Source organism: Uloborus diversus, chromosome 8 (assembly GCF_026930045.1).
Source record: "Uloborus diversus isolate 005 chromosome 8, Udiv.v.3.1, whole genome shotgun sequence".
Classification (NCBI taxonomy): Eukaryota; Metazoa; Arthropoda; class Arachnida; order Araneae; family Uloboridae; genus Uloborus; species Uloborus diversus.
Genome location: NC_072738.1, coordinates 90,981,096 through 91,009,048, shown reverse-complemented (window position 1 = coordinate 91,009,048; position 27,953 = coordinate 90,981,096). Strand labels below are relative to the sequence as shown.

The 27,953-nt window shown below is 34.5% G+C and overlaps 1 protein-coding gene across 1 annotated transcript in view; it reads right to left on the bottom strand.

The window, feature by feature from the left end:
- The window catches only part of LOC129228480 (neuropilin and tolloid-like protein 2), a 145,690-nt gene that overhangs the window by 47,489 nt on the left and 70,248 nt on the right, over positions 1–27,953 (bottom strand). The gene's annotated exons all lie outside the window — the stretch shown is intronic.

Genomic DNA, 27,953 nt, shown 5'->3' with positions numbered 1-27,953 from the left:
CGAACATCATCATTTTCACGAAGCGAAAAGCATTTATCATTCTTTAAGTCACTCAAAATGAAAAGAGGTCTTTGGAAAACGCTTAAAAAAGTCTTCATTTCAGTTGAGGTAATTTAAGCTCGAACTCTGACTAATAATATGCAACAAAGAATTTTTATTGTGTTGAAACAAAAATATTTATTTTAGTTATACTTTGCTATTGAAGTTAAATTTTTATACAAGAATTCTGCAAAAATTATTTTTTATAAAAAAAAAATAATTAAAAAACTTGCAGATTATCTTAAAATCCTCTTGTTCTATAAATTTAAAGACATTTTATTTACATAGTTTATAAATTCAAGACGATTGTATAAGCGTTACTTACAAAATAAATAACTTCGAAAATAACATTGTGTGTTGAGTAGTGGTGCAACATCGATGAAAAAACATCTATGGTTCAAACCCTCGATGTCTAAAATCAAATCATCGATGTTATCGATCCATCGACCCATAAACATCGATGTTTTGAAACATCGATTTTATGAAACGTCGAATTTTTTAGTGGATACATCTGCATAATAAACTCTAAAAATGTTTTAATTCTAGAACTACATTCCCATTACTCAATTTATTAATTAGAAGATTTGTAAACTGTTTATGAAAAGCTGATAACAATAATGAAAATTAATTATTAACATTCCAAATTAAGTAATTCAAAGAATTCTGTATTTATACTAATAAATTAAAAACTTATTAAATTCAATGTTTGATGTTTAAATTGTTTGTATTTGTTAAATTTAAACATCAATACAATTTTATTGATATGATTTTGTAATATCTTTCAAATTTCCACCTGAATATTACAAAAACTGAAAGTAAGTTATTTATAATTAATGCGAATTAATTAGAGAAATTTGTAAAATTTTTCAAAGTTGCAAACATGCACACCCCCCCCCCCCCAAATAATAAAAAAAGAGAGAAAGAGAAAAGAAAAAGAAATAGCAGAATAGGAAAAGAAATATAATACGTTATAAATGATTGATGTTCCACTCATTATGTACTTCCACGAAATTACATGGAATAATTGCACAAAATATATTAAAACTCAAATTAAATTTAAAGATTATGGCGACTTGAAATGCATTTAAATAGGGCAATGTGAGGCGAAGTGATTTAGTTAAAATAATGCTTTTTTCAAAATGAAAAAATTGAAAATTTGTTTTGGAAATTGTAGTAAATAACGAAAGAACAATGCACCCTCATATGTATTATAGCCAATGATCGAGTAACCCGCAAGTTTTAAAAATAAAACTCGCGCCACTGCATGATGATTTGACAATATGGTTTGATAATGTTTAACATGCAGGGAAAGGTTTTATTGGGATAAGTCTGAACTCGATCCGGTAATTTTTTACTGGTACTAAACTATTTTATTGGTAAGACTGTCATTTCAGGGAAATGAAGAAACGAAAAAATGGTCAACAATGAACGCTACCTATTGGAGTTTAGGGTTAATCCTCTGGAGTTAGGGTTACAATTTCAACTAGCAAAATATCACCAGACAGGCAATGGCTTCGTTCAAATGTAGAAGCAATTTTCACCCATCATAACTTGACGGGCGACTTTCTAGTTTTATAACAAAACTTGCATTAAAATGCTATGGGAAAAAATGAAATGGGAAAAAAATGAAAAATAACAAATTTTTCTAATGAAATGTCTTCTATTAAATTATTAAAAACACTATCAAATGAATTAGTAAAGAATGATTGAATAAATGAGCAGATAATGAAACAATAAACGAATAAATTATCAAATCAGTAAATTAATATATGAGAAAAAAATAAGTAAATAAAAGTGAATAAATAAGAAAATAAGCGAATGGATGTATAAATAAGTTAATTATTAAATAAAGGAGTTTACATGAATTAATTAATAATTGATTCCGTAGGTGATTTAATAAATTATTGAATAGGTAAATGGAACGAACCATTTAACTTTACATGAAATACACCGCCAGCTCAGTCATTTCCAGCCGAGGACTGCAGTTTCGTGCTTATTAGCACTCATCAGCCCGGCATAAGAAAGTGACTGAGCTGGAGATGGAAAACCTCAACCTACCAGTTTGTTTGGCACTCTTGGCTTCCTTAGAGGTTTTCCATCTCTAGCTCAGTCACTTTCCTGTGCCAGGCTGATGAGTGCTAATAAGCACGAAACTGCAGTCCTCGGCTGGAAATGACTGAGCTGGCGGTGTATTTCATGTATTTCTGCTTTAGCCCAGGCTATTGGGCGGTAATTTACTGAATATACATTTAACTTTGTCTCGCGTGCAGTTGACTAATTATACAAAAAGAAAAAGAAAAAAGCTTAACATTAAATAAATAAATAAATGCTTCCATAAATTATATTAGTTCTCAAATAATATTTAAAATATTAATAACAAGAGCTTTGCCATTAAATATAACATTTTTTTTCACTTACAATAAAATATTACAATATGAGTATCAATTTTTAAAAATTAATTGTATTATCATATTCGTTAAGCTTCAAAGGTAACTTTTTCTTGACATGAATAGACTACAGGTGTTACTACATGGTTAAAATATTAACAGATAGGTGGCGCTAGAAACGGAGTAAATATTTCACAATTTCACTCTGCCTCATATTCCCGTTCATATTTAAAGTAAAATGAAACCTTTTTATATCTGCGATATTATGGCTTATCAATGACTTATTTGAAGCAAGGGATAAAAATATAGGTTCATATATATCTTAGAGGAAAACTAAAATTGAAAAAAAAAAAACCATATGTTTATATTTAGGGAAAACTTTAAAAACACTCAATATTCTTTTAACAATGTACTAGATAAAAGGACTGCTAACTTTTCTGAAATATGTCTACTTCTGTAGACGACTTACAACAGAAAACTATTTCCGATATGATAGCTCTGGTAATAACAAACAAATCACAAAGCTTTCATCAAAATTTAAACACATTCACATTTTTTAAGGATACTAGAGGACCCGACAGACGTTGTTCTGTTCAAATTTTGTAATTTGAAAAGTTAAAAGTTTCAATGAACTATCAAGTGTTTGAACCGTTTTCTTGAAAAACATAAGTAAAAAAAATGATTTAAGCTGCTTGGTGTCAAAATCTATTTAAAGATTATGGCGAATGTGTCAAAATGCGTATATGTATTACAACTTTAATTATCTAATACCCACTGAACAGTTATTTTATTAACTATTTTTTCTCCCGTACTTGATGACTTGTTCCTTCAGCCATACTGAAAGGATAAAAAGCGTCCTCAGATATTAAGTGTAAAAAAACTAACTACCTATCTAGAACAAACAGGAAATCCCGTTGCAACATCCCCCATATGAAAACGAATAAAACATTAGAAAGGATATCGTTTAAAAAAAATGATAAAGATAAAAACAGTTCTCTGAATAAGCGAAAATCACTCATCCTTCCCCCCTTCCGATGTAAAATAAACACATTCTTCAACTAAAATGACTAAAAACTCTTTAAAAACGAAAAACAATTCTTTGCATTTTGAAATATTTCGCCAAAGTCGCCAAGCCACCACGTTACTGTAATCCAGCCTATCAGTGAGCGAAGCCAACTCCGACCGATTAGCGGTCCGATCTTTTGAACGAAAACTTTTTAAACTTCATAAATTGTCTAACTGCTCTTTCCAACAAAGATAAAGATCTCCCACTGCACTGATCTTTTGTATACAGAACTACCCTGTTGTAATTTATCTGGACGAAAACAAAATTCGTTTCGTCTTTAACTTCCATCATCTTTTCCTTTAATAATGTACTGATTAGTTAGATAATCCTTAAAGTATTCTTGACATTGGTGCCAAAACTCAGATGGATTTCAGCCGAGAAACAAATGTTGCTAGGTACGGTACTTTCTGATCATTCGGTTAGGAAAACCTAAAGCACCGATCCAGTCACATGGTCCAACTACGACGTCAGAACACACGTTTTGAGTGAACCTTCCAGTACTTCACTTTAAAATGTATCACGGGTCGTAAAATCGTGCTTTCAAGAAATGAAGGCCTCACTCTCTCTCTCTCTCTCTACGTTTTATCTATGCTCAATTGACATATCACAGTAGGAAATTTCATTATAAAAAGTAGGGCTGACTTTCTTATTGTCTTTTGGCAACGGGTTAAATATTTATTTCAGTTCTCGCTCAACAATAGGTTAAAATAAATATTAATCATTTGGGAGATATAACCATCCAATGTTTAAATTAATTAATTAATTAACAAAAACGTTTCGAATTCGATCCATCGCGCTTCTAAACCATGCTTACCACAACATAATTACACACAAAAAAATTGATCAAAATCGGTCCAGCCGTTTAAAAGCTTTATGGTGACAAACGTCGGCACAGAAGATTTTTATATATTAAGATATTTGGTTTAAATATAAAACATCGACATCGAAAAAACATCGAAAGCAAAACATCAATGGTCGAAAAAACATCAACCCACAAACATCGATGGTCGAAAAGACATCGACCAACAAACATCGATGGTCGAAAAAACACAGACCCACAAGCATCTATGGCCGAAAAAACATCAACCAACAAGCATCGATGGTCGAAAAAACATAGACCCACAAACATCTACGGTCAAAAAAACATCGTCCAACAAACAACAATGGTCAGAAAAACATAGACTCACAAACCTTTACGATCGAAAAAACATCGACCAACATACATCGGTAGTCGAAAAAACATAGACCCGCAAACATCAATTGTCGAAAAAACATCGACCCACAAAAAACGGTGTTTACAAAACATCGATATCGATGTCACAAACTAGTGCTGAGATATAAGTACTATAGGTAATGCCTGTTTTAGTTAAGCATATGTGTTTGTACATTTATTTTATTTTCTTTGCATGTAATAAAGAAAATGATACTTAATAAGTCCGTTTAGTTACTGAATACACATAAAAGATTATACTCCGAAATATTTTATTAAGATGCTTCAGCTCACTCGTACAAAGTGTTAGGAGAGTTGCATCAGAGACGCAACATGATACTCCAAACTGAATTCTGTTTTCCTTTTTCAAAGTTTCAAACTAGAACGACATTGTTTAAATATACACACATAATTGTTTCAAGTAGCTTACTAAAGTGCCATTATGCTCATTACTTTAATTACTTTGTAATTGACGCAGCAATTATAAATCAGCTAGTAATTTTGGTTAATTAGTTTAAAAACAATATTAATGAAATGCTTTACTGAGTGGCTGAAACAGTCACAACTTTTATATGAGTTATCCTAAAACTACATTAAAGTTCAATGCTAATGAAGTTTAACAGAATAGCTAAGTTACTGAAAATGAAAGCTTTAATTAAAATATTTAAACATAAATAAGAAAAAGCAAAAATAAATCTTATGATATAAACATTATAAAAAACAATTAACATTTCATGCAACACCGTAAACAGTAATGCAGTTTAGAAGCACTTAGCCTTTCATTGCACTTAGTAAAAATCATCGATTAAACTATAATGTTAAAAGAGCCATCCATTTAAACAAGATAATTTGATGTTAAGAAAATATTGCGTAGATCTGTTTATATCTTAAAATTTGCAAAAGTGAGATTTCACAGAACTACTAAATAACTTTAACGTAATGGCATTTTAGATTCCAAAAAAGAATTTTAAAACATCATAGATACCCACTTCAGTTATTTTATACGTAAAAATCTGATAACAATTGTGAGAGTTAAAATAGACTAAGCTGTGAGATGGATTTTCTGCTGATAAAATAAAAGAACAATTGTGCCACGTTTGTTTAAAAAGTTCTCCACAAAGACTTTCCCACATAACGAAAGTACTACAAGAAGTATTCGTAATGAGAACAGTATTTCATAAAAGGAAATGCTATATAACATAATTCTAAGATTATAATAGTGTTGATCAAATGTATTTTCAAAAAAAAAAAAAAAAAATGATCTGAACATTACATTACTTACCTGGTGGTCACATTCACTCGCCGATTTGAACCTCCACCAGATACCCGAACCACCAGTTGAAAATTTTCGCCGACAAGAAATCCCCCCCCCCTGGTTTTTCCCTTTCAATTCTCCCGTTTTTGATATTTAGGGATTTCATGTCAGCGATACGACGGGAACTAGGAAAAAATAGAGAAATGAAATTTTGCGTCGGCAAAACGGCCGAAGCAATTAAAAGCAATGGGGTCGTTTTCGAAATTTTAAAAGTTTTTTTTCTGAAAAGCATGCTTAAAAACATAGGATTTAACCATTTTTTAAATAGTTTGACAAAGTTTAATATTTTTAACAATTATTTTAAACGGTGAAATTTCATTGTTTACACTTCTGCAGATGACATCTCAAATGATGAAATGCCATTCACTGGTGCCATAACGCAGAGCGCAATATTTAATTCGCATCTTTACTTACGTGTACTGGCAACGGTATGGTTGATAGCAAGCGTAGAGTGTAATATTTAATTCGCTTCTTGATTATCATAACGTGGAAATGCGGTAGTAGAGATGCGCCAAAGTACATCATTTGTGAAGTCATAAAGACCACGTCTTTTTTTCAAAATCGGACATTGATAAAAATAATTAAAAATTAAGCGTTGGGAGGATGAAACTTTTTTCTCGCTCCATGCTATTTTTTGCTTATTCTATCAATTTCAGTGACCAAAATTAGCACTTTTGACTGAAAGAAACAACCCCATTAAATATTCCTTACATATCTAATAGCGAAGTTACTATTAGTGCAAAAAATGAACACGTTTTTATCAAACAGTTCACATTATGCTAGCAAATATATCCTATAAGCCGAACATTGCAACTAGTAAAACAATCATTTTCGCCCCTCACACTTAACTTCTCCAGCCCATTACTCCTCATACACTTTGGCCTCTTCCCAAATTTGAACCCTACCTCCCCAAAAACAGAACAGGGCCCGTTTTATATGATCCAATTGCAAACACATTAACGCTCGAATGCCGCTGGTGGTAAGTGGGGCTATAATGACCTCGTAATACAGATTCATTTCCATCGTATTTTTGTCCCTTGATTAACCGAAACCTCCTAATGCGTTTTTGATGAAATTCGGCTATTGCACCGGAATTAAAGCGGCATTCCATCGTGCCGATGGAAGGGGTGAGAAGGTGTTTGCTTGGGATCGATTTCCCCCACGCGTTTCTGCGGGATGAGTAGGAAGCTATTTAGAGTTGGTGGGGGGACCAATCTTTCCACCAAAATTTGGAAATAGAACACGTGGTGTTTTCTGTCATTTCTCAAAATACTTCTTAATACTTAACTGGTGGTGTGGGATGTCTTACACCCCAGAGAAATTTAAATTCAATAATATTATTTTATTTCGCTAGATTGATCTGTGAGTTCACCAACCCTTTTTTTCGAGTCAAATCCAATGAGAAGAGATAAAATAGAGGAATTGAAGACTTTCATTCGCAAAGCACAGATCCCAAGTCACATGATAGATTTTAAAGCAAACCATTGGAAGAAATCAGGTTTTTCACCCCTCAAGTTTCACGCAAAGCGTGTCAACTATTCGTTGTTGTTGAGTCACGTGACTCGAGGTCTTTGCCTCAGCTTTTGTTAAGCCAGTGATTAGACTTACTCCCTCCATTCACTAATTCCGGCTCTAAGGTCAAATCACAAGTGGCGAAGTATAACAGAGTAAGTTATCGTTGAATGCAGTCAATTATATCGCGGTCTGGAGTGTAATAAACCCCACATCACCAAAAGTGAAAAAAAAAAAATTCACGTTGTAATTTTTACTTTTGTAATTTTTTTCGTAGTTATTGTTATTCAATTCCTACTATTAGTTCACACTCCCCCTAAATATATATATTAATATTTGTACCTTGTTCAAATTGAACAACTCAATTTTCACCCACTTCCTATTATCGGATTCTTTTAAAATTTGGTATGCGACCTCATACCCAATGACAATGCAATATCTTTCAATTAAATTAGTTAACCAACCATTAACTGTTTGTTTATTCCAATTTGAATCAATATTTTTGGCATAAGTCTATATGAGGTCTAATATGAGGACGAAAAATGCTCGCACCAAATTAGAATTAAATATCTACAGAAACCCTTATTTTTTCTGCATCAGATAAAATTTGTTCCAATGTTCCAAGATAATTGGAACGTGAATTATAATGGTTTTTAACAAATTTCACGCTAAAATGTCGTGAGCCTTTAATTGAAAGTTCATTTTAGATCACGGTCATTGTTAAGCAATGTTTTTATCAAAATGTATCTCAAAATTTTAAAGCAACATAAATAGTAGGGTGGAAGACCGTCCTATGGTTAAAAAAAAGGTACCTGTTTTATTTAATAAAAAGCAACTATAATAAAATTTTTCTTTATTTACCGAAGTAGGAATGGAGTTGAAAATATTTTCTAGATCACTTGTTTCAAGCAATTTGATGATAGAGGGTTATTGACGAAACCGATTTAAATCAAAATTTTCTTTATTCAAAGCATATTCCGCAGCGTAGTACAACTTGGATTCCTTGCGATAATACAAACCCTTGGAGGAGCTACACCATGATCTTGACTAGAATACAATTGCGGCAATAGAGCATCAGGCGCGAGTTTAATAAATATTTGCTTTAAAGCAATTGGTGATCGTACTATAACCTTCGATAAGACACGAGTTCAAATGCATAGAGATTTGTTGACGGCACAAGGTGTTTGTCAGCGGTTACTATATAACGTGGTGAAATTGCATATCAACGCGGTCAGTTACGGCATACATTAAACATGAATCTCACAAAGCTAGGAATTGCCTTTCAGGGAAACTGAAGGCTTTGGAAACGGTTGTACTTGAAAACCTTTTTGTCTGAAATAAGTTAATTTTATATTTTATGAATCAGAGATATTTTTTACGTTTTTCCAAGCGTTTTTCACGCAATGAAATACCTTTCACGAATCAAGTCAATCGCATTTCACGCTTTGTGTTTTAAATAAACATTTAGCATCGTGTGAAATGGGGGGAAAAACCTATTGGACTTTTCAAAATATTACAATTGATTATATTTTTTAAATAACTACTTTTAATTCAAAATGTCAAACAGAGTCTGAAAGTTAAAAATTTGTCAATTCTTGTCTAAATTCAAGCCAAGGTTTCTCTATGACCAATTTGAGCTCCTCAACTGCAAAGTACGACCCACCATTTTAGTTAAGTTTTTGTAAAAGAATGTCCCATACATGGTAATATGGTTCATAATAAGATTGGCGTTTAAAGGAATGAAAATTTCTGAACAAGTGGAGTTAAAAACTGATAACTTGATTGATCTAAGTGAGGGCTTCCCAAACTTTATTGCAAGCGGACCCCATTCATGGATCAATAATCAGTGTCGCCAGAGTGTATAGATATTTGTAGTTTTTAATTAATTTAACTTAATTAAACTTACTAGCACTAATTATAGCGAAACATCACTAATTGAAACTAGTATGTTGTGACCATCACGATACTTTCTTCTATGTATTTCTTACGAATTCTGACCCCTCCCCATGCTTGAAGAGAAAGCAATATTCCCCGCAAAAATAAAATTACACGCACAAAGACTTTACGACCGTCCCAATTTTCAAATTGTCGCAAAAGAAAAGCAAAGAGACAAAATTGAAAATTATTTTCAAAGCCTTGCTTGAATTAATTACAAATATTTCATTTGTTAACAAACATAAGATGGCAACAGTTAAAAATTTTAAATCATTGAGATAATATTTCCGATTATTTCCATACAATTGTCGACAAATTTTTGTTTGATTCCGTTCATTATTTCTTGAGATATAACAGACACAAGTGACGACGAAAAACGTTATATAGCTCCGTCCCTGTTTGAGTTATTGACACCAAAATTGAATCGGCACCTGTACACGTTAAGAGAAACATGTGGACCAAATTTTGTTTTATTGTGCCAGTTACTTCCTGGAGAATAGCAGGCACGCATAGCTCAGGAAATGTTCCGTTGCTCCACCCCCCTTTGAAGGAATTCGCGCCAAAAATCAATGGGCACAAATTCACATAGGGGCACATAAGTGTACCGAATTTCGTTTGATTTCGTTCGGTAGTTTTTGCTGTAGAGCGGCCACAAAAAACCAGTCACACTCATACGGACATACACACACACATACATTATCCAACTAGTATGTTTAGTATGTTGTGGCCATCACGAAACTTTCTTCTATATTTTTCTTTTTTTTTTCTGATCCCTCCCCATGCTTGACGAGGAAGCAATATTCCCAACAAAAACAAAATTACACATGCAAAAACTTGACGACTATCCCAATATCTGAATTATTGCAAAAGCAAAGCAAAGAGCGAAAATTGAAAGTTATTTTAAAAGCCTTGCTTGAATTAATTACAAATATTTTATTTGTTAGCAAACATAAGATGGCAACAGTTAAAAATTTTAAATCATTGAGATAATATTTCCTATCATTTCCATACAATTAAAATCACGAGAAATACGCAGACGACAATCTATTACGATTAATCTTTCTTATTGTTGCATTAATAAAAATATTTTTATTCGAAAAAAAAAAAAAAAAAAAATCAACACCTCTTGGAGCGATCGGCGTCAAAATTGAACCAGAGCCTGTTTACATATGGATTCACATATATTCCAAATTTCAACCAGAACGTAGCATTACTTCTTGAGATAGGGCACTCAAAATGGAAAAAAAGAACGGGTGATTGCGCTACCCCCTTTTTAGCTGTTGACACAAAAATAAAATCAGTTCTTATACCCACTAAGGGCTACTTGCCGATAAATTTTTCTTTCATTCCGTTCATTATTTCTTGAGATACAGCAGTCACAATTGACGACAAAAAACGTTCTATAGCTCAACCCCCGTTTGAGTTATTGACACCAAAATTGAATCAGCACCTGTTCCTGTTAATACCAACATATGGACCAAATTTTGTTTGATTCCGCCAGTAACTTCCTGAGGAATAGCAAGCACGCGTAACTCGAAAAACGTCCCATTGCTCCACCCCCCTTGGAGGAATTCGCGCCAAAAACTAATGGGCACAAGTTCACATAGGGGCACATATGTGTACAAAATTTCGTTCGAATTCATGCGGTAGTTTTTGTTGTAGAGCGGCCACAAAAAACTGGTCACACACAGACGTGACACACATACATACACACACACACACATACACACACACACACAGACAGACAGACATTTTCCAAAAATGGTCGAAATGGACTCAGCACACCTCAAAACGTACGAAACCGTCAAAATTCGAAATTCGAAAATTTGCACGAATCCAATACTTTCTTCTATATATTAGATATAGAAGAAAGTAAAAATGGTCGAAATGGACTCAGCATGCTTCAAAACGTTCGAATCATTCGAAATTCGAAAATTTGCACGAAACCAATACTTTCTTCTATATATTAGATATAGAAGAAAGTAAAAAGCAATAGATAGATAGTTTACAATATTTTACTTTACTTGCAAAATCTGGAGTACAAAAATCAAATATAACAAAATGTTCATAGTTTAATTGAGGTATAGTACAGTAAAAATAGGGGTCGGACCCAAACATCCAAAAAAAAAAAAAAAAAAAAGCTAAACCTGGTGCAAATTGTTTATTACTCTCCCAATAAGAACAGGTAAGAAGTCCCACCCCATTGTGCGTCGGGTTTTGGAATGGAGGGCATCTAAAAATTGCTGTTTTGGGTATTTTTCCAGAATTTTTAGAGTAAATTTAAAGTGAGAATATTATGTTATACTAAATTTAAAAGCATGAAATTAAAGGTGTTCAACCCCCAAGAGGGATGACATAACCCACCAATGCACCAATGCTACAGAGCCCCCCTATCCCCGTAAAACGAAGCAGTACCCCCGAACCCGCCTCCATACATTTAATATGGAAACATTATTTTTTGCTAAGTTAAAGTTAGAAATCGAGTGTGTCCATTTTCCAAGATTGATGGTGCATCTCCTCTCAAAGCTACAGCACCTCCCCCCCCCCGTCTGCCAAATAAAATAAGTCCTCACCACCCTTTATTTCAAGTAGAAGTATTATTTCATGCAAATCTAAAATGCATTAAATCAGGACTGTCCACCCCATAAGAACAGTAGCTCACCTCCCAAAACGAAATTACTTACTAAAAGATTCCCTCCCCCCCTCTGATGGCGCACATTTGATTAAATGGTCAAAAACATTACACTGAACTGTTTTTTGCTTTCAAATGATTTCTTCTAAGCTTGTCACAAAACTTCTTCGTTATCAAGATCTTTTTTGGAATCTAGATCCTCAGCAAAATCGCTATTGTTGCAGCTATGTCTGACACAATTTGTGCATATAATTGAGCACTTCAGTCCACTTTCAGACTTTTCAATCACTCACTATATCCAATGAACCCCTCAGCGGAAGCACAAGATTTGAAGCGCAGAAAGTCTTCTAGAGCAGAAAGCTTGGCTGTTGTAATGGGACACAGATTATATTTCTCTGATGCTTTCTATGTACCCATCAGAAATGACACTAGCTTTCCTATAGTTACAAGTGACCTATACACAACATTGCTGGGATATTTCCTTGAAGTTTGCAGATCATTACCAAAAATATGATCGAGCAGGTATCTTCCATCTATTACATATGAGGCAGTGAGAAGCAAAGGGATGTATGTGGCAAAATTAAAAATTTGGAAATAATCAGTACAAATGGTAGGTGAACCTCTCCTCTGTCTTGGGGCAAGAGATGGTACTAGTAAACCTGGAAGTTGCTGCTATACAGCATGATTTAAAAAAAAATCAATGAAAGCCTACCTAGGATGTTTTCTTTAAACGCGCTTTACTCAAAACTTGAAAATGTCCACTTACATCCCTTTGCTTCTCACTGCCTCATACATGACACCAGCTGTCCTTTCTGTGATGGTGGATGAATCTTTTGCTTCAGATAATAGCACTTTAACGATACAAGATTTCTTTCCTTCTGAAACCAGATTCATCGAATACTGATGGAGGATCAGCGCATAACTCGTACTAGAAGTTTTTAGCAATTTGTTATTCCATCTTTACTGTTCATCTCATTCGGTGTAAAAGATGGTTTGGGCTTACACATCTTTACAGATAATAACTACTCTCGTAACAGAAGCTAAAGACATAACTGCTTACCTCCTTTACAAAGAAATGCCACCAAATTATTTGCCTTCAATATCCTGTAATGTTGCTACCCGAACGTTAAAGGTCTCATCGCAACTCACCTTATCACGAGCAAGCAATGCCACTACCAACTTAAGAGGGAAGAAACTTCTGGGGGCTTTAGAAACGGATTGTGATTTCCAAACTGGGAGACAAAAAGATGTAAATATTTAGCATTCTATTGTTGTATTGCTCATTGCTCTCATCAAGACTTGTTCTATCGTTGAATCACTACAGGTTCTAGACCACCTGAACTTGTCACTGCGTTAGATCGTTGGATAGCTGATGTTTCAGATGATGTTTGATGTGATCAAATTTTTTTTTATCGCATAATGTACTCAAAAGTTTGAGATAATGTTGAAAGTATATGTCCACATATTTAGCATAATTCACATAACCAGCTGCGTAAAAGAGAGGTACCTCGGTGTTTGCAAATGAGAACCCCTACCGACTTAGAGGGTGCAGCATTGCCCGTCTCATTATTGGCAATTTCGGTTTGTCCCCCCTTACGGTGATGGCAAAAGATTGTAGAATAGTTGAAGTTTGTTAATCAAGAAAAAGTAGGGAAAACTTCACAGCAATAGTTGATTTTAAAATGTAAATTCAGAGTCCCCCCCCTCCAAAAAAAAGCGATGGCGCACCCCTTAAGTGTGACGGAGTATCCATCCAGAATAAAAGCTCTCAAAAAAGAAAGAAATACCCCTTGAAAAAACTGCCTTAAAAATTCCAATGACGCAAAGCTGCTCTATGACCCCCCCCCCCCGCCTGTGCACCTCTGTCAATTAGAATTTTTTTCTGTGAGAGTTTATTATTTTACTATTATAAAGTAGTTTCTGCGAAGTTTGAGAATTTTTTTTAAGTGATAGAAATTATTTTTATTTAGATAGAGGATTATTTCGTCTCCCCCCCCCCTTTCCCCCAAAACCCGACGCGCAAAGTGCTGGGACTTTTTACCCCTTCTTGCTGGAAGGGTAAGAAGTAATTTTCAACAGGTTTCACCTTTTTTTTTTGGATGTTTGGGTTTGGCCATTTTTTGGCCTAGTTTTACTGTACTAGTATCTCTACATAGTATAAAATGAAGTCTCCAAAAACCGTCTGTGGGTTTAAACTCGCAAAACTCGAGAACTACCACGCCGATTTCGCTGAAATTTTCACAGTTTGTTCATTTAAGTCCTGAAAAAGTTTGCAGACCGGTTCGAAAAAACTTCGATGAATAGTCCTTTTTTTATTCCAATTTAGGTCCAATTTTTACATAAATTCCTGAATATGAGGGTGAAAAATTACTTGCACATATATTAATATTACATATCGTTGGAAAGGGTAGAATTTCCCGCGTTCTAGACAATTTCTTTCAATGCTCTAACTTAATTACGGCGCGAGTTATTTGCCTTTTTAGCTCGAATTTTTTTAGATTCAGCTGAAATTTAGGTACTACTTCGCTTCATCAAATATATCAATAAAAAGTGAAGGAAATATCCCACAGTTTTCTTTTTGACACCATTGGAAAAAGCGATATTTTTTACTCCAGATCCATCTCAACCTATGGTCGAAAAAACTAAATTTCTATCTCCAAAGGAAAAAAAAAGTTACAAGCCTTTTTAAATCAAGTTCAAAAAACCTCATGTACATTCAAACTGTTAATCATTTTCTTTCGCATTTTAATTCTTTAAACTTATTTATTTTGTGTTTCCATGGTTACACTTTTTTAAATCCATCTTTATAAATTTAATTTCTTAAAAGTATTTTAATTTCTGTCGTCATTGTTTGGAAGGAAACTTTTGCATGATTTTTTTTTCTTTTATTTAAGTCTGATTGTTGAATATACGTCACTTGACACAACTTTTATTTTCAAGGTAGATCGGGCAAAGCCGGGCAACGCAGCTAGTGGTTTATTAATAATTAATCACTTGCCAACATCGGGTTTTAACTGAAAAAGCAACAACAAATAATTTAACATCGAATGCCCCAAAACATTGTTAAAAGTTGTAAAAAGCATTACTACTTAAGTAGTACTAGTAAAACTTTATTCTTAATAGAATTAAAAGTAGACGTTTTCAAGAGCATTTTACTTTTAAAAATAAGTCCTACATTTGTGAATGCCGAAAAAAGAAATATATTTTTGTTTTTCATCAGATTGGTGGTGTATTTACAAGTTTAAAGTTGGTTTAATAGCGTTTTCAGTGACTATTTTCTTGATTACTGGCAACTATCTGCACAGAGCTTTACTTGGTTTTATAGTATTTTAGAAGCCTTAATTGGGTATGTTGCCAAATGGCAACATGGTGCATTTTAAGAGTTAAAAACAAAATACAGTGATTCTCTATAACTCAAAGTTTATAACTCAAAGTTTTCATTGGGTCCTAAACTCTTGAGACTGTCGTGGAAACTTCCCATAACTCGAACGTTTTAGCCGGTCCCTTGGGACTTCGAGTTGTCGAGAGTTGACTGTAGTTGGAATTTTTATTGAACATATTTCGTACAAGATACTGTATTTTCAAGCTAAGGAAAAACCGAGTTAATGTAAGCAACATAAAGAACTTGATATGTCTTAATCCGTCGTTAATATTATTAGTCGTAAACAGCAACACGTGATCGGAAATGTTTAGAGTCATCCTCAATTTAAGAGGAAATAACATTATACTATAGAATATTGAAACAGCCTGCACTCACGACCGCATCGGAAATTAAACAACCACTCGTCATAAGTGATGCGGGCTTGTTCCATGTACCGGAACATTAAGCTTCCTACAATTCTGTTGACATTTCTACGCTATGTTTGTTGAGTTGGCGACTCCTTCGAATTACGGACTCAAATCAAACGATAATACTTACCCGCATATTGTTTGTGTGGATTGTAATGGATGACGGAAGATTTCGTTTGTATAAGGCATATTGGATTTATGTAATTTGAATGATGAGTGCTATTACGTGGAATGTTTGCAAAAGGATTATTTCAGGGAACTCTGTTTTAGCTCACATAAATGCACCCATTATGATTTAACTGATTACGTGCTAAAGTGTACTTTTGGGATGAAATAACCGAAATAAATGTGTATGAATTGCGTAATATGTCTTTTTTTTATAACTTTAAAATATTATGATGCCACCAGTTTCACTTATCCCTAAAGCAAAATATGGACCAAATTTTGTTTGATTCCGCCAGTTACTTCCTGAGGAATAGCAAGCACGCGTAACTCGAAAAACGTCCTATTGCTCCACCCCCCTTGGAGGAATTCGCGCCAAAAACTAATGGGCACAAGTTCACATAGGGGCACATATGTGTACTAAATTTCGTTCGATTTCATGCGGTAGTTTTTGTTGTAGAGCGGCCACAAAAAACTGGTCACACACAGACGTGACACACATACACACACACACACACACATACACACACACATACAGACATTTTCCAAAAATGGTCGAAATGGACTCAGCACACCTCAAAACGTTCGAATCCGTCAAAATTCGAAATTCGAAAATTTGCACGAATCCAATACTTTCTTCTATATATTAGATATAGAAGAAAGTAAAAATTGGCGCATAATCTGATGTCCTTACTATTAACTAGGAAAAATTGCATGAGAATTTGGTTTTTGAAAGAAAGATGTTCCGTTCTTGATTCTAAACAAATTCAAACCAAATTCAAGAAGGTATTTTCTTCAACAAATTTATCGAACTTTGGCGACCAAAAGCTGGCGATATATCACCAAGTGGTAGCCAAATTATAACATCACTTAAGTCTTCATTGAATAAACACCGATTTGCTCCCGAAAAAATGTAAAGGAGCCCTTTGGAACGCTCTAATGCAACCAAAAGGGGAGGTGCGCAACTAGGAACTACTCAGAATCAACATACAAATTTCAACCTTTTACGCCATACCGTTTTTGAGCTATGCGAGATACATGCGTACCGGTACCTACATGCATACAAACATTCGTACAGTACATGCGCACAAACAGACCTCACGAGAAAACTCGTGGTGATGATCGTCGAAATGGAAATTTCTGTCGTCCATTGCGTTTTAGGTCGAAAAATCCCTCAACATTCATTCGGGGGTGAGCAAAATATCAATTTAGGTAGAAATTTGAGGGAATTTCTTTTGCGATTACGATACTTCCTTTACTTTGTAAAAGGAAACAAAAAGGAAACGATAGCCATGTTTATGAATCGTTTTGGAAATTATATCGATCGTTCTTAGTGGACCACTAAGCTCGTCTCTTGAAATTATGCAACTCTACATCATCGCAGAGTGATTATTCGGTGCAACCACAACCTTGTTTCAAGGAGTGATGATGTATCTCTGTTACTTAAAAAAGCTAAACAGTGAAGTTTAGCTGTTTCAAGGGGATCTTGACCATTTTCAAAATAATGAAAATGGTTTCATTTATAAAAAGAAAACGAGACGTATGGAAGTGAACAACTGGAAGGGAGTAACCATGATGAATGGTAAGAAAGTTTACTCCTTGAAACACCATTATACAGATTACCTTTTTCAAGGCTGGCGCAGTATAGCCTATTTAGGCTCTTGCGCCATTAAAATCAATAGAACCAACCTTTTTCAAGGCTGATATTCCTAAAAAGGGACAAAAGAAATGTTTGGCTCCATAAATGGAGCAATCAAGAATTCCACTTTTCTGAATGTTAACATCTAATTTTAGCCCTTCGCGAGGGATGTATATGTGACTCTCGAAACACCGCGCTGCAATTAAACCAAATCTTGGTTTAAAAATTTATCAAAAAATCTTTGTGTTACAACATGAGTAAAGTGAAAAACCAACGATAATAAAGCACCAGTTTTGAAGAAAATACAACATATAACTACTTCAATGCGACAATGGAGCCTCTTCATCTCTAATTCCTCATGAAGATGGTCCATTGTAGCATTACCGCACTAATCACCTTGAAATAGCTATATGCTGTGCTTTATTTACGTTGGTTTTTCACTTTAACAAATCTTGGTTTACTGAAGAAGCTATAATTATATTCAAATTTTCAGGGTAAGTGATGAAGAAATTTCATTTATAAATTGCAATACTCAAATATATATATAAAGGTGACGGTGTTTCTTTGTTTGTACCCGATGGCCAGAAGACCCCATAGCACCTACAGCCCTGAAACGTGGCACAGAAATTCGAACGTATCCCGGGCCCGTGCACCTCGAAACCGAAATTCTAAATTTCGAATTCGTTTTTTTCTAATTAACTAATTAAGCTAAATTTTGGCTAATTAGGGGGGTAACCCCCCCCCACTTACAAACATCATCTATCGTTGGAAAGGGTTTTCCTTCTCAAACAAGATGATGTTTGTTCCATTTTTCTCAATTAACTAGAACAGGAGATATAAGAGATTTTTATTGAGCCAATTTTCAAGGCTTCTCTTTCGAGAAATTGCTATAACATTAGGTCCACTTTTCAGACAAGTTTCAACTATAACCCTAGGTCTATTTTCCACATAATTTTTCAATTACTTTCTTTTTAAACATTTTGGAGGAACTTGCCTTTGTTGCTTATGAATATTTTTCTGTTATTTCTTTGTTTTAATTCATTGTGCGTATGTTAATTGATTTTTTTTAATTAGAAAGTCGCTTGGTGAATTTGACGATGAATTATGGAGTTTTTTACATTTGAAAGCTACTGCAAATGTAATTTTTAATGTAATTTGTTTTTCTTTAATTCAACGGATTTTCTTTAAATTTTTAGCACAGGCATCGCTGTGCGGGTACTGCTAATATATATATAATAGCGAATGATCGAGTAACGCTGATGCCATCAACAATAAAACTCGAATGATAATAATTTTTGGTAATGTTTGACATGCAGGGAAAGGCTTTATTTCGACAAGGTTGATCTGGATTCTGTCACTTAACTATTTTACTGGTAAGACTCATTTTAGAAAAGTGAAGAAATGAAAAAGTGGTCAACTTTTAACTCTATCTACTGGAGTTTAGTGTTAATCCACTGGAGTTAAGGTTCAAATTTCAACTGTCAAAATATCACCAAACAGGCAATTGCTTCGTTCAAATGTAGAAGAGTAGAAGCAATTTTCACCCGTCATACCATGACGTGCGACGTTTTAGTAAAGAAGAATAGCTAGTCAAGGGGATCGGTGAAAAAAAAAATTATATCTCTGAGCAAAAATATCCAATAATTAAGCACTAATAAGATTAAAAAAAAAAGTGAATGATCAGGAACGGTTCAATGAAATTGATTTAACTTATCGATAGGTTAGAGAGAACGCATGACCGCATGCCCAAGAAAAAGTCAATTAAATTACACTGAACAATAATTTCCCAACAAGAAAAAATTCCCGTGTAATCGTTAAATGATTCGTAACAAAATACAACCACCCACCATTAGGTAGCATCCGAAATTCCCTCATTCATCACATTTTCAATCTCAATGTATATTTTTAACGAAACCGAAGATTAATATTACTTCTTTCTTTGAAAAGTTTTGATTAATGACGAGATACGGGAATTGTCTTCAGCATTGCGGGATGTATTTTTGCATTCTTTTCGGAAATCATTCGAGTCATTCATTCTGCAAAATTCTAATTCTGACGATAGAATGGAATGTAAGATTAATGTATTCAACTCAAATACCATTTACGTTGGAGCGTTATCGGAAAGGAATTTTCCGCCATTGGTTATTATTTTACGCGTTAATTATTATTCTTTGCTATCAATGAGTCCGGGATGCTTATAATATGGATAACAATGCTTGTTTAGTTAATTTATAAACTATATAAAGATGGTGAAACGGATGTGTCGGTTTAAAAAAACCAATAAACATTTTCTTCATTTCTTTTCGGGCAGAAAATGTAAGTTTACAGTGAAATTGTTTGATGACCACTAATGCAATCCTTTAAAAGCAAAAGATGTTGTTACTAAGCACTTTTATTATACTTGACATGTTTGTTACGAAAAAATTGGAGGCCTGCTTTTGCTTATACCTCAGCAACTAGACCCACTTAGAAATTTCAGGATTTCACTAAACGATTTGCTTAATCTTAAGGTACAACTTAATTAAAATTCTAAAATAATACTATAATTTCGGTTAGGATGGAAAACCGCAAATTTCATGTAATTTCCCCATTAAATGATTAAATACTAGCAAAAATACCCGGCGTTGCCTGGGTCAGTAATAATTATTAGAAAAAATCGTTACTTGCTTTTGTTTTCTGTTTTAAGTGAAAGAATTTAAAACATCTTTTTGACGTGATTAAAAATCGAGTTTCTTCCTTACCCATAAAAATAAAATAGCAATAAGTATAAAGAACAAAGTAGTATTGATTTAGAAACGAAAGCACTATATTTAAGCATATACAAATTTAAGAAACATGAAATTAATCATCTCATATTTAAAAAGATTAATCTGTTGATACTTTTTTTATAACATGGAGTGTAAAAACCTTCTCTGTATGGCTAATGAAGTACGAAGTGATTAAAAAAAAGTAGCTGCGCTCGTAATCCCCTTATACTTGCTTTAGTTATTTCGGGAAATTTCAATCATTGTGGCTCTTGGTGCGATTTTACCGAATTTGCGAAAGTCGTTTCGGGGTACCTTCGATGATGCTCCCCCATTCTTTCCTTACTTTGTAAAACGATATGATATTAATTTTCGTTACAGAGATATCGTCGCCAGATGCTGAGATATTTTTGGTCACCATAAAATGGCGCTAAACAGTTTCATCCGAAATGTTACCAAAATAAGTAATACAATTTCGTGATTGTTTGAAATTGTGCAAAAAGGAAAATTAATGGAAGTTTTTGTGCTGTTTATGGATTTGCCTAAATTAGTTGCTTACACAGTAAAAAAAGTCTTTTGAAAATTCTTTGATTGGCGATATTTTGTTTACATGGTGAAAGCTGAGAAACATTATGACGTAGTCTTCGGCTTCAAAAACAGCAACGTTGAAAAAAACTGCCAAATGCATCAGCTACGGAAATCTTTCTGCAAAAATTTTGGCGATCTGCTGGTTGTTTGGATAATGAGTAAGTGTTCGATCAGCATAAATAATAATAAAAACCATTAATTACATTAAAGTTCCGTTTAAATGGAAAATCATCAGCCAAATCATGTATTATTTGCCAATCTTGTGCAAAAATCTTACTTCAAGATTTGACTTGAGAAAAGCCTTGAACAATCACGAAAAGCAAAGAAAGTCAACAATACAACAATTGTCGCTATCGACAGAGAGTTGAGATGATACACTAAATACTGGGTGCTTATTCCAAGCTCGAAATTCACCTTGCGAGATTAGTTCTGATCGTCTCACTAGATGGCGCTTTAAGGAAAATCGCAGTCTCGCAGTATAAATCTCGCAAGTTCGTATTCTAAGCTCCAAAAGAAGGAGAAAAAGTGACTTTTCGCGCCATTACTTGCGAGCGAAATCTCGACTGCCGCGAAGTAGGTGAGATTGTGCGATTTTTGTGATACAATTATGGGAGTTTGTTTTTCTGAAAGGTATTGGATCGAGGAAAACGAATTTGGATGATGCCAATTTTGGAAATGGTTCAGGAAGGGGGAGGGGGGAGGGTTAAAACTGCCCCGGGGGGGGGGCAAGTGGTTTTCTATTCAATTTGTGATACAATTGCGGGAGTAAGTTTTCTGACAGGTATTTATTGGCAGGAGGATAACAAATAAGGAATTAGGATTTTGCTGGCGCCGAAAATGGTGCAGGGGGCAAGGGGGGTCGTAACTGTACAGGGGGAGTGGTTTTCCGTTCCATTTTCGTGCCGCAAAAACGGGAGTTAGTTTTCCGCTTGCCAATACATTTCAGAAAAACTAATTTGAATGTTGCGAACACCGAACATGGTGCAGAGGGGGGGGGGGGGTGCAAATGGTTTTTAGTGGAATTTTTTTGATAAAATTACAGGAGTTAGTTTTTCTGAAAGGTATTGGCACGAGGAAAACGAATTAGGATATTGCCAACCCTGCAAATGGTGCAGGGAAAAGGGGGGGGGGTCATATAATTGCACTGAGGGGCAAGTGGTTTTCCGTTCAATTTTTGTGACACTAAAACGGGAGTTTTGCAAAAACATTTTGCAGGGAAGAAGGGGTGGGGGGGGGCAAAGTGGTTTTCGGCGAAATTTTCGTAATAAAACTACGGGAGTTGGTTTTTCTAAAAGGAATGGTATTGGTACGAAGAAAACGAATTAGGATGGGGCCAACCCCAAAAATGGTGCAGGGGGGTAGAGAGGGGGGGAAGAGTTATAACTGCAAACATAAAATAGGTATATATGCAACATTTCTCGCTTTACAACAAATTTTCAATGCTTAAAAGACTTAAACCCACTTACACAACATTATAATACACAAATATCCGAATTAAATTGCAGACACGTGTTTTGGAGACATTAAGAGCTCCTTTTTCAATGCAAAAGATGTCAGTTTATGAATAAAAATGCATTCTCGGCTAAGGTTGTTTATTTCCCTGGATTTCATTTTCTTTTAACCAAATCCATCACTTAGGAAATACGTTGGGCGGGGGGGGGGGGGGATCGGGGGACTTCCATTTTCAAGAAATAATGCATTTGAAAAAATTAAGGAGCGATGAATTTTCTACTCCCCTTTATTGGTTTTGACCGCTTGACGGCCTGCACAAATGCGTCTAGGGCAAATTATATAAAAAGCGTTCATAATTTTTATTTGTCTTTTGTACATTATCCCACTTAAAATTTAGTTGTTTCACAAAAGTACTATTTGTTTCTGAAAATTGTATGAATTTGAAGTTTACACAGAATATACAATCCCCCTTTTTTTTTGCGTTTAAGGGGGGGGGCGGTGACATCACAAATTACCGCCCCGTCTGTCACCCATGCTAGGTACACCACTGACGAATGTAATTTTTTTTCTGTCTTCTTTTGCTGTAAAATCCTCCTCCCCCTTTTTTCCCCTAAATTCTTTATTTGTTACCTACTGTCATTATTCAATTTCAATTGAATTTAATTTGTAAGAATTTTTTTTTTCTTTATTGAAATTTGATATTGATTAACTAATTACAAAAAAGTACAAAGCCTGGTAATTTCTGGGAAATTGTTTCCAAAATTTGATTTTCCATTTCGCCCCGATTGCTCCTTTTTTCATTTCTTCTTCAATTTAGAATCTTTCCTTTGGGTTGAACGTTTAAAGTTCTTTATCAGCTGAAGTGAAACGATGATTAAAAAATATTACTCCCTTTACGAATATTTTTCAATATACATTTACAGAAGCAGAGTATTTATTCATTTTAAACTGCTCTTATAACCAAGATTGCTGTTTTGACTTTTTAATCTTGAAGATAAAGATGAAATTATGTAATCATAGTTACAAGTTGCTTGTTTTGAAAAGGAAATCTAAAAAAGTACTGTTTTGAAGATATCTTAAGATTGGGTCTTGGAAAACAATACCTAGAAAAAATGGATAAATAAATAAGGAATAATGAAGAAATAAAACTTTTTATTTAAGCATATACTTATTAAATTATAATTTTAAAGAAAAAAAGAGAAAAAAACTGGAATATGTCTTTGATACTGAGATTGTTGCTATAATTACAAGTTACAACTGAGCGGGGGGGAAAGGGTGGTTTTTACATTACCAATCCTAATATGGAAGATTGTATACTCTGTTATGACTGCTCTCATCCCCAAAAGCTCAATTAGCCCAACAAACCTTTTACATGTTGCAGGGGTGCCCCTCCCCCCAAATATCGCAAAGACTCCCCCCTACAAAAGCAAGAGCCCCCCCAATAAACAAATACCCCTCAAAACACCACCACCATCCCCTAAAAATTTCAATAGCGCAGTCAGCGCCATAACCTAGCCCCCCCCCCCTGCATTTTAGTGTTTTATATTCAATTTGAATTACCAGATTTTTTCATCAAGACTTTTGGATGCAGCTAAACCTTTCGCATTCGACACGAGACACGACAACAACATAATATACAATCCCCGATTACGGACTATTAATATTCGTCTGCATTTATGACAGTTAGGATTTTTTTTTTTTTTTTTGATATCATGATTTTTTCTAAAGTTATTATTATTATCATTATTTGGATTATAGTTTCTCGGGAAAAATATATTTCATACAAGACGTTCTTACTATTATAGATGGTTTTATATTATAAATCAACAAAATGTACGGTTATTTTTTTTTCTCATATATGTATTGGCTTTTTTCCTCTCTTCAATTTTTGTTTTAGACACTGTAATACTGAAATACTCGTATGCATAAAATATGACTTACCTTTAGCCCTCGGCTCATTTTTCTTTTGTGTACTATTTTGTAAAATTTTCGGTGAATTTATTTTTATGAATTCTGGATTTGCTTCTAGAAAATCTAAAATTATTTCGATGTGATTCTTTGCAACGTAAAACGTATTCTTTGAAGTATGAGCCATTAGCGTGCCAATCGTCAAAATTCGCGCCTTATCTTGCACGGATGGAGCAAAACAAAAAGTATCTGCGCCTAAAGACCATTGGTTGGAAGAAATCACGTGCCTCCTCCCCTCCCCCCGCGCCGCCAAAACCGGCGAAAAACTCTTCCTCCCCCATCGCGGCTGGAACTTGGACTCGTCGCCACATCGTGATAACAATTTTTTTATCTCAGAATTCCACTTTGCGAGATTTCTCGTCACGTGATCGGCTCTGACGTAACGTTTCGAACTCGAAGGTAGAAAATGCTTGGAATGACCTCCCTGTATTGAGTTGAGGAAAGCCTTCGAACATGGATCTAAAAAGCTCATAACTCGTTTTTTATTCTACTTAGAAATTTCGAACAGGTGCCATCTTCAGCAGAAAAATCAGAGCTTTCGATGGACATAATGTAAATATGTGCAAGTATTTTTTCCTCCCAATATTAGAGAATTTATACAAAAATTGTGTTTTATTGCCCCCCTAAGGGGGTTTTGCCCCCCATAACGGGACGAAAACTACCCTATGTGTTATTCTGATGCATAAGCTATATTATTGTAAAGTTTCATCAAAATCCGTTCAGTAGTTTTTGCGTGAAAGAGTAACATACATCCATACATCCATACATCCACACAGACAAACTTTCGCATATATAATATTAGTAAGATAAAACCCATTGTTACGAATATTCGTTGCCTTGCAACAGTAATTGTAATCATAATGAAAATTTTGAATGATGTCTTTTTTGGATTAAGCAATGAAATGTATTCCCTATCATTGCTCTCATCTATGCCAATAATCGATAACGGGGCTAAGTAAAGAGACATATTAAGATCTTTATCACGAGTAACTTGCAAGTTATGAAATATAATTTAAACGGGAAACCTTTAATAGTTAAATGGTTTTAATTAAATTAGCAAACAAATAAATCCTAGAGAGGATCAAGGATTAGTTTTTAGTGCCAACTGCTTAAACTTTTAGACACGTATACAGTTTTTTTTCCTTTTAGTACGGAGCATTTATACGAAAAAATTAGGTGAAGTTTCGTGATGGTAACATTATTCTATTTCTGAAATATATTTACATTATAATTTTTTTTTAAATAAAAAAACCGCCTTCAAAAACACCAAGGAACTAAAAAGCAAAAAACCGATTACACTTACATACTATTTACTACCCAAAACTAGAAATGAAATTTATTTTACAAATCCAGTACAAAAATCAACTAAACTAAACACCCAATTCTAAAATAAACACTGATTTTTATTACTATACGATGCATTACTTTAAATACCTAGCTAATTATATACAATCTCTTAATTTTTAATAACCTTTTGAAGTAGGGGGCCTCCAAAAAAGTACTACCTAACGTAACTGAGTAGATTTAGCTTTAAAGACTAATTTCGTGTTTAGTTAAATTAGTGTTTAATTCAGGATTCGGTGGGTTGTCAGGTAAAAGAGAAGGACGAGCATGGGCCAGAGCTATTCTAATTGCTTTAACTTCACCACCGAATGGTGTCTTGACCACTGCCAGTGAAACACAATGAGCAAAATGTTCACAATGGATACCAGCTCCGGCTACACCATCCATCTCAAGTTTTGATTCATCAGTATATATGTGTAGCCATGCTTCAGGAGGGCACAGATTGTAAATAGTCTCCATTCTAGCTCTGAAAAAATTGGCTGTGCAGCCCTGGGATTTTTAGACGGGGCTCAAGAGATCTAGGTGATTTAGAATGTTACAAGCCTCCTGCGGGTTAAGTGGAGGCATCAAAGGTTTAAAATGGGATGGTATGCAGAAACCAGCCATCTCATTTATTACAGCTTGAAGAAAGCCGTCCTGAGTCTTCAGCCTACGAAGCCCAGATAGGGCCCATACATCTCCATGTGGTAGACGAATTAATTGCTGATAGAGCCTCAGAGTTGATTTCTTTATTTCATACCGCATAAGGGATTTCATTGGTACATAACAGGAGGGCGTCAATAGGCGTGGTCTTGACGCACCAGTGACGAGCCGGAGAACATTCTTTTATAATCGTTCGTCTATTGATACCTGCTTCAGATGTTATAATAAGAAGAGCGTTACAATACGTCCTGATCGGTTTTATGCGTAGCAAGCAGAGTAGTGGAAGCATAGCCCCATTTAACTCCTGCAAGACGTTTCAGCAAGAACGTACGCTTTTCATCCCTTTGATTTATATCATCAATATAAATTTCAGGTGATTTTGCGATCAAAAATGACGCCTATGTACTTGGTACTCTCATTGACAGGTAAGGATATATTTTCGTACGACATTTGCAATTGTAAGGGTTGATGACATAGTGTAGAAGTTTGATAGGTTGTTTTATCAGTGTTGACAATCATATGGGTTTCTAGACACCAATAATGGAGTCCTGAAACTTGAAGCAGCGATTCAAGGAACCTTTTCGCAAAATTCTTGCTTTTCACAGGAGCTTAGTAGAAACTCGTGAAATCTCTGACGTTGCCCCTAAGTAACATGTGACGTTTCGGAATTTTCTTACAATGTAAACCGCGAAGACGGTCGCTTCTTTAAGGTTTCAGCTTTTAAAAAATACCTCCAACAATTATTCTCCATTGATGAAGTTTTCCTAACTTAATTATGGTTACGTTGACCGTCATCTTCGGAATGTAGACGGTATTTCAAGCATTTTTCTCTCGTTGTTTGAGCAAATGGAATTGTCAAATTTAACTTCTAATGGAAGGGGGAGAGAAGGACAGAGAACTCCACAGCATTTTCAGTCCTAGAAGTAAATTGAGCACTTCAACAGAAGTCATTTGAGAAAAGCGGCATTTGGAAAAGACTAATTAGGTTCTTTTTTTGGTAATTGATACTGAAATACTTCGAAACTTGAAGCATTGCTCGACGAAATGGTTTTTGTAAAATTTAGTGTTGAGTTTTTCCCTCAATGATAAATACAACTTTTCGGTGGTGTGGAACGAAGTACGAAACCAACTAAAGTATGAGTTTGAGACAATTTTTGCATCATTTTGATGTCCTTAAAACTTGGCATAAAATAAATTTTTGTTGATGATGGTACGACATTTAGACTCGTCTAATTAAGTCAAGTAAGATTTAAAACAAAGGAAAATTTCATAAGCTTAACAAAGAAACATAAAAAACTCGCGTCTTAAAACGTGAGTCTTAAAATTACTCACGATTTTTCAAAAAGGATAAAAATTCTATCCTCAAAATTACAAAATAAGAATAATTGAACACATAACTTGAAATGTCTCTAAACACTCATATCAGATTGGGAAACATCACTAGTAGCTAATCTGGTATCTATAAGCAACTTGTTTTCATGAATAAATAGTGCCCGTCTAAACCTCCGGGAGTCAACAAAAACTAGCAG